Genomic DNA, 9,688 nt, shown 5'->3' with positions numbered 1-9,688 from the left:
TTTCACGCCTGACCAGACAAACTCACAGAAGTTTTTTTGTTGCAAGGTAAGGCAAGTCAGTAAACAGACAAGTTAAGAGGAAAACACGCTCTAAATGATACTTTCTTTTCCCCTGGCTTCATTATCTCAGTGCTGCCCTCAGCTCCCAGACTGTGCTGACTGTGATGTCGCTTGTCTCACAAATAGATTGTAAAATCCTTTAGGCTAGGACCTTCCTTTCCCTCATTTTCTAAAACCTTTAGCTAGACCAGCAGCACTACATAAAAGCAACAAAATAATGATGATTATGGATGATAATAATGACTTAAAATTCATATGCTCTGAAGACACAAGACATGGAGATATTCACAGCTTCCCAATTTGACTCAGAAGGGATGAGAAGAAGAGGCAGCAATACAGAAAAACCAGGCAGAGAGTCAAGAATGGGGAAAGAGCAACAATAACAACAAAAGGAAAAACAAAGATGAGTTCAAGGAATCCCTGGAGAACTCCATCTTTTGAAGTCCCCTGCATGCACTCGCAGTGAGGAGCCCGTGACAGCTGCTGCCGTGTGTTTGATACCCTCCCGGCTCCAGTTCTGTCACTCACCAAGCTCTGCTGTCATCAGCCAGCCCAGAAATAGAGCGTGTGTTACCCCAGGTCCCATCTCCGTTCCTCACAAAGTCAAAGCCTATTCGTAGATCAGAGCTCTTTCAAATACAATATGAAGAAACAGACACACTGTCAAAGTAGGATTCTGGGCTTTTCTCCTTGCTTTGCTGATGTTGTAGGAATTTGGCTTCAGATGAAAAACATTTTTAGTTAAGAAAATGAAGAAAAAATTCAGCTTAAAGTGCAGATTCTGCAACTTGGAGATATTAAGTGAAATATTTTATTTTTAATAAGTTTATCAGGTTTTAAAAAGGAAAAAAAATCTGTAGAAATGAAAAATTGCACCATAAGGTTTTGTAAATGTCTTTGTGTCTTGTCTGTATTGTTGGACTGACTGTTAACAGATAAAGAATTATATTTTCACTGTAATTATTTTTCTCATCTTCTCACATCTCAGTGGTTGGCTTCTATTTTATACAAGAATGTGGTAAGAGTTTTTGGACTCTTTTATTGCCTGTACAGATGTGCACCTCCTCCTTCCTCTTCCATTCCACCTTTAAAGTCCAAACAGTGATCAAAAAAAGAGGGAAGAGATTGCTGGAGTAAGTTTTTGTTTCTTCTGTTTTTCCCCCAAAACCAGGAATTGTCCTGTAAGTCAGAAATACCCGCCAGAAGGCAAATGTTAGGTCTGCATGCCTTGAAGACAAAAGGTGTGTCCTCTTTTCCAGTCATCAATGAATTTCTGAGCCAGCAACCACTAACACTCATATTTTCCTGTAAATGTTTTATTGGTACCTAAATGCTCACCACAGTTGAGATTTTCCTTTTATTATTTCATAAGAAATCTATTTCACATTTAACAGTCACACATGTCCAGAAATTCTCAATTTAAGGGAACAATTGCCTTTCCAGTACATTTAGAATACCAAAATTAGAGATTTGGGAGTTACAAACAAAATCCAAACAGTGTAATTCCTGCTACAAGTTCTGAAAAATATCCTCTCTAAAACCAAGACATTTTCATTGCATTAAAAATGTTAGCAGAGCTCTAGTATTTTAAGACTTTAGTTTGTAGGTTGTTAAGAAATATGCCTACCTATATAAGCAAACCCAGTAGTATAAATCAAGCAAGTGCAACATTAACCAAACTGGGAACTTATACTGAGCATTGAACACATAGGAAAGGACAATATCCAGGCAAAACAAATAACTCTTTTAAATATTTTTCTGTGTATAACCAAAGAATCATGACATTAATAAAAATCCAACAAATTATCTACAGGGCTTATGTCCCCAGAAAAATACGTCTCACTGAGTCTAATTTCTTTTGTTATTACAAAAGCAGTTGTTATTAAACCATTGCAATCTGATTTTATGTTTTCGAGAGGAGTACTTATGTGCAAAGACAGTGTGCTGCAGAACTCTTGTTAGCTTTGCTGAATTGTGCATGCATAATGCATAATTGCTGGAAGAGAAACAGAACTGCTAAACCAAACAGGTAGGAAAGAGATGGAAAGAGAAGGGAGGGAGAAAAAAGACTAAGGTGTCCTTAAAGCTATATCAAAAGCCTGTACACATATATATATAAACATGTAATGCTCTTGGCTGTAACAAAGTTTTGGGTTGCTAAAGGCAGATTTAGGGGGAAGAAAAAACTTCTTAGTAAAATATCCCCCTTCTCCTCTTAGAAGAAAACAAATTCTGATATCCCACATTATGCTTCTGGTTTTTTATGAGGTATTCGCAGAGATATTCTAGAAAATTTGTCAGAGTGGATCTTTTGATTTGTTGGATTTGTGTTTCTTTTCCTCCCAAGTTCTTTATTCACCTTAATTTTCTGCCCAGGATTCAAATTTCTACTTCCCAATCAGGGCAGAGACTCCTGCAAAGGAAATGCTCATGAGAGACAGGATAATATCCTTCCCATCCAAAACTTTACTTACTTTTTTTTCCCCTATTTTTTTTCTATCCAGACTCCTACAAATTCTTGAACAACACACAGTTCTTCTCTAAAGTTCCTACTGGTAGTCAGTCTGTACTGCCCTAGAGCTACCAATCTACCAGTCTTGTTCTCCTCTGTACTGTTCTTTCCACCCTTTTCTGAATGGCAAAGGAAGTACTGGTGCATCAGATAACCTTGAGAAAATTCTGCCCCATAAAGAGAGAAACAGACACATGATATCATGGGCAGTAATTAAGACACATTGGAAAAATATATTTCACCTTCTCCCATTGAGACTAAGGAACTCACTATAGACAGACAGACATGAGACCCTGCTTATTCTGGAATGGGTTCCCATTTTTCCATTAAAATAGCTCTTTTTTTTTTTAAGTCTATGCCATAATTTTAAATGGAAAGGGAAAAACATTTAGTCTTCCCCTTCTAAGATGACTGATTTTGCTAGTTTGAGAACTTTGTTTACCATTGTCTCCCTTCATGGACTCTAAGGGAGAATGTGAGATTTTCCCTCATAGGTTTTGGCTGGAAAAGTTTGGTCACTAAACAACCTCTTACCAGGCATTTGCAAAATACCTCTATTTTTTTTCTTCTTTTTTTCTTTTTTTCTTTTTTTTTTAGCATGTTGAAGAGCAAGGATAAATCAGAAGAGAAGAACAATACTAGAAAGGTATAAAGTGACTTTCAGAAATTTCTTCTAAGACTGGAAATAAATTCTTGACTGTGGGATTCAGAGAGTTCAATCTGCTTAACTAATCAGAAGAGAAGAGTGAAAGACAACTTGGTTGAAATATGTATGTTCAAAGAGAGGAGGTATGGTGCATAAAGAACCCTTTAATCTTTTGGTGAAAGGTGTAACCAGAGTCTGGAAACCGAATCACACATGTAAGACTGAGAAATTTGCTACACGCACGCTTGACACAGAGATTGACTGAGAAACTCTTGAGGAAAGCCTTCATCACCTCTTCAGAGACAGGATTTGATGCCTCCTCAACCAAATCTTCCTTTATGCTCTGAAATTGTCTGTTACAAGGGTGAAATTTAATATCCTGTTATAGAAGAACCCAGAGATATACATCTCAGTCCCTTCTAGCTTAGACAAATCGGGGACTCATTTCAAAGAGGAGTAAACTAAGCATTGGAAAATACAATTTCATCCTCCATTATCAATCCTGTAGATCAGGATAGCTGACAGTGTAAAGATCACTTCCATGGCTCAAGGACTTGGCATGGCAAGAAAATGGCTGAAAACACAGCAATTCTACACGTGTTTATCACTTTCCTTTTCTTGAACCCCCAGGATATAATGAACCTAAGGCATCATTTAATGATTATTTTTAAATTATTGATGGTGATAATGTTTTATAACCACAGTATCCTCTCATGATTTTAGACAAAGTTGCATTGAAAATTAGATGGTAAAATTTGCAAGCCAGAAATATAAGGTACTACTGATTTCCACAAAAGACAGAAAATCACTAAGAAGCAATGTACTTATGCATGTATATAATTTGACTACATATGTGATGGAAGGGAGCAGCTGTTGGAAAACACACATTGGAAAAAATTATAGGACGTTCAGTTCATGAAAAGAAGAGAATAACTTGTGCAGCTGAAAATGGAGTGGGACTATAGCTAGAGAATGGAGACACAAATTGGAGAAACCTGTTATTAAGAAATAAGTTGAGAATTTCCAGGCTTCTTTTTTTCCACAGAATACAGAGATGAAGAAGAATCTAAATTATTTAGACTGCCTCCAGGCTATGTTTGGGGACCACTATTTTAAAGAGCTTGGGTTTGTGCTCTGGGATTTTACTGAAAGGACAAAATAAAACCCAGCTCTCTAGATGGTAGCTTATTAGCTGCAGTCCAGGATCTGGGTCTGATGATTTATTAGGGAGCACTATGAAAATGCTGGAGACCTGCCATGGGTTTACAATGCAATGTGGAGTTAGGGAAGCAATGTACTGCACCCACATCCCTCCCTCTGGGTTCTATCTACCCAAAAACTAATATAAAGCTTTGTGGTAAAAAAATGCTGGGGCTGCAGGGAAAGTGACATGGAGGAGGGCAGCATTCCAGAGGGCCAAATTAATTTCCCTAGGGAAACTCTGCTTGTAAAATCCCATAAACAAAATGACACTTTTCATTGCTAAACCTCTTTGATTGCTAACAGCAAACACATGCCTTATTTTGGCATAAAGCTCTGCGCCATCAAATTAAATAATGTTGGCTTGTTGTTGTGTTTTTTGGTTTTTTTTTTTTCCCCCTAACAATCTGTCTCACACATTCCTTGGCTGCCTTTAAAAGTCACTTGTAAAGTTTCACACTTGCATGCTGCGAACAGCGAACAGCGGAGCTGGAAAGCTCAGTGTCTCCAAGGATCAACAAGCTTTGAGTCATTGTGGTTCAAATGGAGTGAAACAAGTCCAGCAAGTGACAACTGCCATCTCATGGTAACTGCCGGGAATGAAAGGGAAGGTCTCCAGATGATCCCTGATGGCTGAGTGGGAGCATCACCTGAAGGCCTGATGACATTACACAACGCTTAAACTTGAAGATACCAAGGATTCTGTAAAAGAAATTACAGGTGAAATGCCATGAGGTCACTACTGTTGTAACAACAAAACAGCTCTAATACCAGAGTGTTCCTCAGTGTCAGTGCACAGCTATCTTTAAAGGTGCATAATAATGCCAGCTGAAACAGTGTATCAGGGTTGGGTTGACAAAGCCCAAATCTGTACTGAAAACCAGATTTATAGAGGAAAAAGCACAAAATAGGCACCCTGCCAGGGTAAGGTCCTACAGCCTAGAACTGATAGGCTAAAGTAATTCTAAAAGTAAAGGTGTTAGTGTGCAAGGCACTGTTGGGAGTCAGCAGTTTCCAGGAAGAGAACAGGATTTGAAGAATTTCCTCAAATTAAAAGAAAAATGTAAAAAAAAATCCTAATAATTTCAGACAACTACTCAGAATAAGATGTTTACACTTAGGACAACTTTAATCTCCACATTCTTCTGTGGATGTTATGAGAAACATATTCCTGATACCTCCAGGCACAAATTACCTCAGTATGCTCCAAGAAAAGGCAAAATATCCTGCACTTCACTCGGCTCCCTGTGGAAAGGGAACCAACCTGGAAACACAGAGGTTTCATTTGGAGCAGAATTTTGATTTTTAGTGAGTATTAGGAGTAATTCTTAACTGATCAGAACTAAGCTATAGCTTTAGATGAACATGGGAAATCAAGCACCTCTCTGTCAGCACAAACTGTGTCTCTTTCCCTGTTTGCCTTGAAGAGCAGTGAGTGTGTCAGCCTGTTCTGTGTGGCCTCTGTTCAGGCACTGAGTGCTATCACCGAGTTCAGCTCAAACTCAGCACCATCCCCTCTGCCACAGTGATCTAACTACCAGTGGTGTCTGCCACACAAATCCATTCATATTACAAACCTCATTGCCTGATACGCATCTGCAGTGTTCAAAAAGACACATGTACAGTTCACTTCATGTATTTTTAGTAGGCTTTCTTGTACCTCCTCAATTTAAAAAGGAAGAAGAAAAAAGTGATAATAGAAGCTGAACAGAAGTAGATGTTGGTATTATTATGTGGACACAAATTACATTGAATGCTCTTTCCAATATCAAGCACTAATTATTCCCACCACCTTATCTAGAAATAATTAGTGAGCATCCTCCTGAGAATAGCAACCCTAATGCTTCTCTTTGCTACATTAAAATTACTCAGGCTTTACATCAGCGTAACTACACAAAGGATTACCATCATTGCCTACAGTTTTAAAACTCCTCTAGCCTGCAGAGTTCGCACAGTTTTTCAGTGCAAGATATCCGGAACTGATTTCCTTGGGAATTACAGAGCATAAAAACTGAAGACAAATATGCACTTAGAAGTAAGCCCAAGATTACATGTTTGTACTGATAACAGAGAAGTAATAAAAAGAAGCAAATACTTAGCTTAAACTTTGAGCATATGGAACAAGCATGCATGTGGAGAGGGAACTCAATTATTTAGTGAAATGGTGTTTTCGAAGTAGCAAGCCTTTCCTTTTCATGCCCTGATGTTTTTCCCCTGTTACTTATTTCTCTGGTTCATTTTCAGCCCCCACCTGCTCCTGGAGCAGCAGACAGATCTAGTCATGCTAGGCTTCAGGATCAGCTTAGCAAGCCAGGAATCCTTGGTCCTTTCCCTGCTGCAGCTGGCTGCTTCTGCAGGCAATTGGTCTTCCCTAGTGCTGAACACGAGGAGCTGATTTTACCAGCCTTACTCAGCTTTATCTTAGAAAAATGCACTTACCAAGAAAATACACTCAAATACGTGAAAAACCAGCAAAACAACCCAATCTTAAAGGGAGACCTATAAAAATTCTGCCACTTCTGATCCTTGAGGCACTTCTCTTCATACATTTTAAATGTCTCTGGTGATTTCTGTGCCCATTTTTAGCACTGCCAGGAACTGGCAGAGTATTGAAGATGAGGAGCCACAAAGTTAAACTTTTATCTAAAACATAAGCTGCCATCTTCACTTCTCATTCAGCTAAATGGCCTTTGGGAACCAACACCATCCTTAGGTAAGCAGTTCTCTGGTCTGATGTGGAAGAGAGAGGAGACAGCAGTAGTGACTCTCCAGCCATTATCCTGTGGCTACAGTTGCTGTGTGGAGCAGAGGAGCCCTAACCCTAATTTGTCCTTCCCCTGCATGGGTTTGAACCCCACTCCCTGAATGCATGCTCTAACTATGAGCCTAAAATGTATTTCATCTGAGAGTTTTCTTGCCCACAGCTGTCAAAGTAATCTTGATTTGCTGGAAAATATGGAAATGCTAATGAGTAGAAGAAGGTGGGTTTTGGGTTTTTTTTACATTAAACTGGAGATAAAACAATATCTCACCTTTTTATTCCACTTGACTGGTCTGGGAAGGTTGGCACCAGCAATTTACTAGTCTCAACAGTGAGCTCTGAAGTCTGGACAAACTCTTTCTGGATTTCCATTCAAGCAGTGTGACAACCTTGCCTCAATTATACTCATTCACATTTGCATCTGAACATAAAAAATTAATACTATATCCTTCCACAGCACATATGTCAAATCCACGAATTTCTACTTTCTCTAGCAAGTCATATATCTACCTGTCCCAGAGCATCCTTTTCCAGGGCATGTCAAGACCTGACCTCTCTCCATTTTTCAGTAGGAAGTGGTTTGCAGACACTCATCAAGTCAATTTGCTGTATCTGGGTCCAAACCTCCCAAATTGTTAACCATTTTTGGGTAACCTTATCGCTAAACTTTATCTTATCTTTCATTACAACAAGGATATAAATTTAGCAAATGTAAAATAGGGTCTCCAATGGCTAGATTGCCTCAGTCTTAGCAAAGGAAATATAACAGATCTGCTTAGGTCATGAGAACGTGCCTGGTCTCTTCCCTTCCTAATTCTCCCCTCCTGTCCAAACTGCTAAGCACAATTTCATGTCAGTCTCAAAGGACATGGTGGCAGGAGAGGTCAAATAACTTCTCTAGTTAATCAGATAGTAAGAAACTAAGGGACAGAAAAAGGTGCATGGAACGGGCTCTTTTTGGCAGACCTTCTGCAGCTGGAGAAATACCAGGGAACAAAATACAGCCACCCTGTTGGTGGAGAGGGAGATGGCAAACACAGGCACCCTGCCATTTCTGGGATATATACTTTATACCAAAACATCTTTTTGAAGCATGAGGGAGCAAACTACAGTTTGTTCAACATTGTCAGTAAATGATTGTCAGTAAATCTAGGTCTAATTCATGGAAATAGAGCCAGCTGGGAGCTTTTTGGAGACACGCGTTGCATTATCAGTGCTATTTGTAGAACTGGGTAATTTAGGCAGATTTGTGAATCCAGACCTTGTGATTTCCTTCCTTCACTCATTATTCATACAACATTTCTTGACATTTCAAAATGAATAGAAGAAAAGGTTTTGTCTCAATTTTGTTTTCAAATAGTAGAGTCAAAAACACCCATAAAGTGATTGAAACAGGATGTTTCAGAGACACTGAAACAAGCCTTTTGTGTGTTTGTTTCAGACTGAACATTTTAAAAATCTTTAGTCATGACAGGAAAATTATTTGAGCACTCAGAGATTTTGAGATGGGAAGGCATTTCCTCTCCTAGTTCCAGTGAGTTGACTGTTCAGAATACGACAGCTATTTTATCATTTTCCATTGCACTCCTCCCACACCCAAATTCAAATACATAGAATCAGCTTCAAATCTTTCCTAAACATCCATTTTGTACAACATATCTAATGTAAAAAGTACCTGGGAAGACAGTGAATTGACTTTAATTATCAAGCCAAATTAAGAACATCACAAATTCCTTTTGCTGGTTCCTCTGGTTGCCATTATACACCCAACTTAAACCCCAGTACACTCTGCAGCCACACCAGCTCTAGAAGCATTGACAGTCTAGAATTTTTCTTCTTTCCAGCCCCATCACATTTTTGATGCTGTTTCCCCTTTCACTGTTTCTGCCAGCTTCCCAACAAGGGAATGAAAGGCACAAAATATCCCCAAGAATGTAAACAAAAAAGTGAAAACTCAGGACCTCATCCCAGCAGACAACAGAACATGAGATTTGCTGCTGAACTGGCAGAAGTTTTCAGTCCTAAAAGCTCCAGTTAAACCCAAGAGAGAAGTTTTTAACTGGCTTTTCTCCCCTTCAACTTTCATTTCTCAGCAAAGTTCACCTGCACTTTGAGAGCTAAACCAGAGCAATTAGCTTTTAGCCCTATCTTTTATAGCTAATTGCCCTTAAGGCAACTGCAAGGATTCCCAGGTGTCGGCTTTCTGTGGTGTTTATGCAAGTCCCAGAAGAGAGCAAGCAAAGACACTAAAATAGAAAAGTTCTTCAGCAGACGTACACAGGGAAAAGGAGCTTAAAAAGGCAACAAGGCATGTTCATTAATTTTCTATGTATATCACGTTTACTCACTGAATTATACAATGTGATAGCATTACAAGCAGAAAAAGCTTCTTAAATTCAAGGATTAAAAAAACTTCTCCAATTTCTTCAACCCTACAATGACACCTAATTGGCACTTGAAATCCTTTAGCCACCAATTTAATTATATGTCTAATGCCCTTAAGAGTGTT

The 9,688-nt window shown here is 38.8% G+C and overlaps 1 long non-coding RNA gene across 1 annotated transcript; it reads right to left on the bottom strand.

Annotated features, from left to right (window-relative positions):
* Nucleotides 1-1,373: 1,373 nt before the first annotated feature.
* LOC138113114 (uncharacterized) lies at nt 1,374-9,270 on the bottom strand. The gene is made up of 3 exons (XR_011152004.1): nt 8,855-9,270; nt 7,451-7,600; nt 1,374-5,120 (listed from the first exon to the last, which is right to left on the bottom strand). It is a non-coding gene; the product is annotated as an uncharacterized lncRNA (long non-coding RNA).
* Nucleotides 9,271-9,688: the final 418 nt, after the last annotated feature.

This window comes from Aphelocoma coerulescens, chromosome 7 (assembly GCF_041296385.1).
Source record: "Aphelocoma coerulescens isolate FSJ_1873_10779 chromosome 7, UR_Acoe_1.0, whole genome shotgun sequence".
In the NCBI taxonomy this organism is placed as follows: Eukaryota; Metazoa; Chordata; class Aves; order Passeriformes; family Corvidae; genus Aphelocoma; species Aphelocoma coerulescens.
This window is presented reverse-complemented; position numbering and strand designations above follow the sequence as displayed.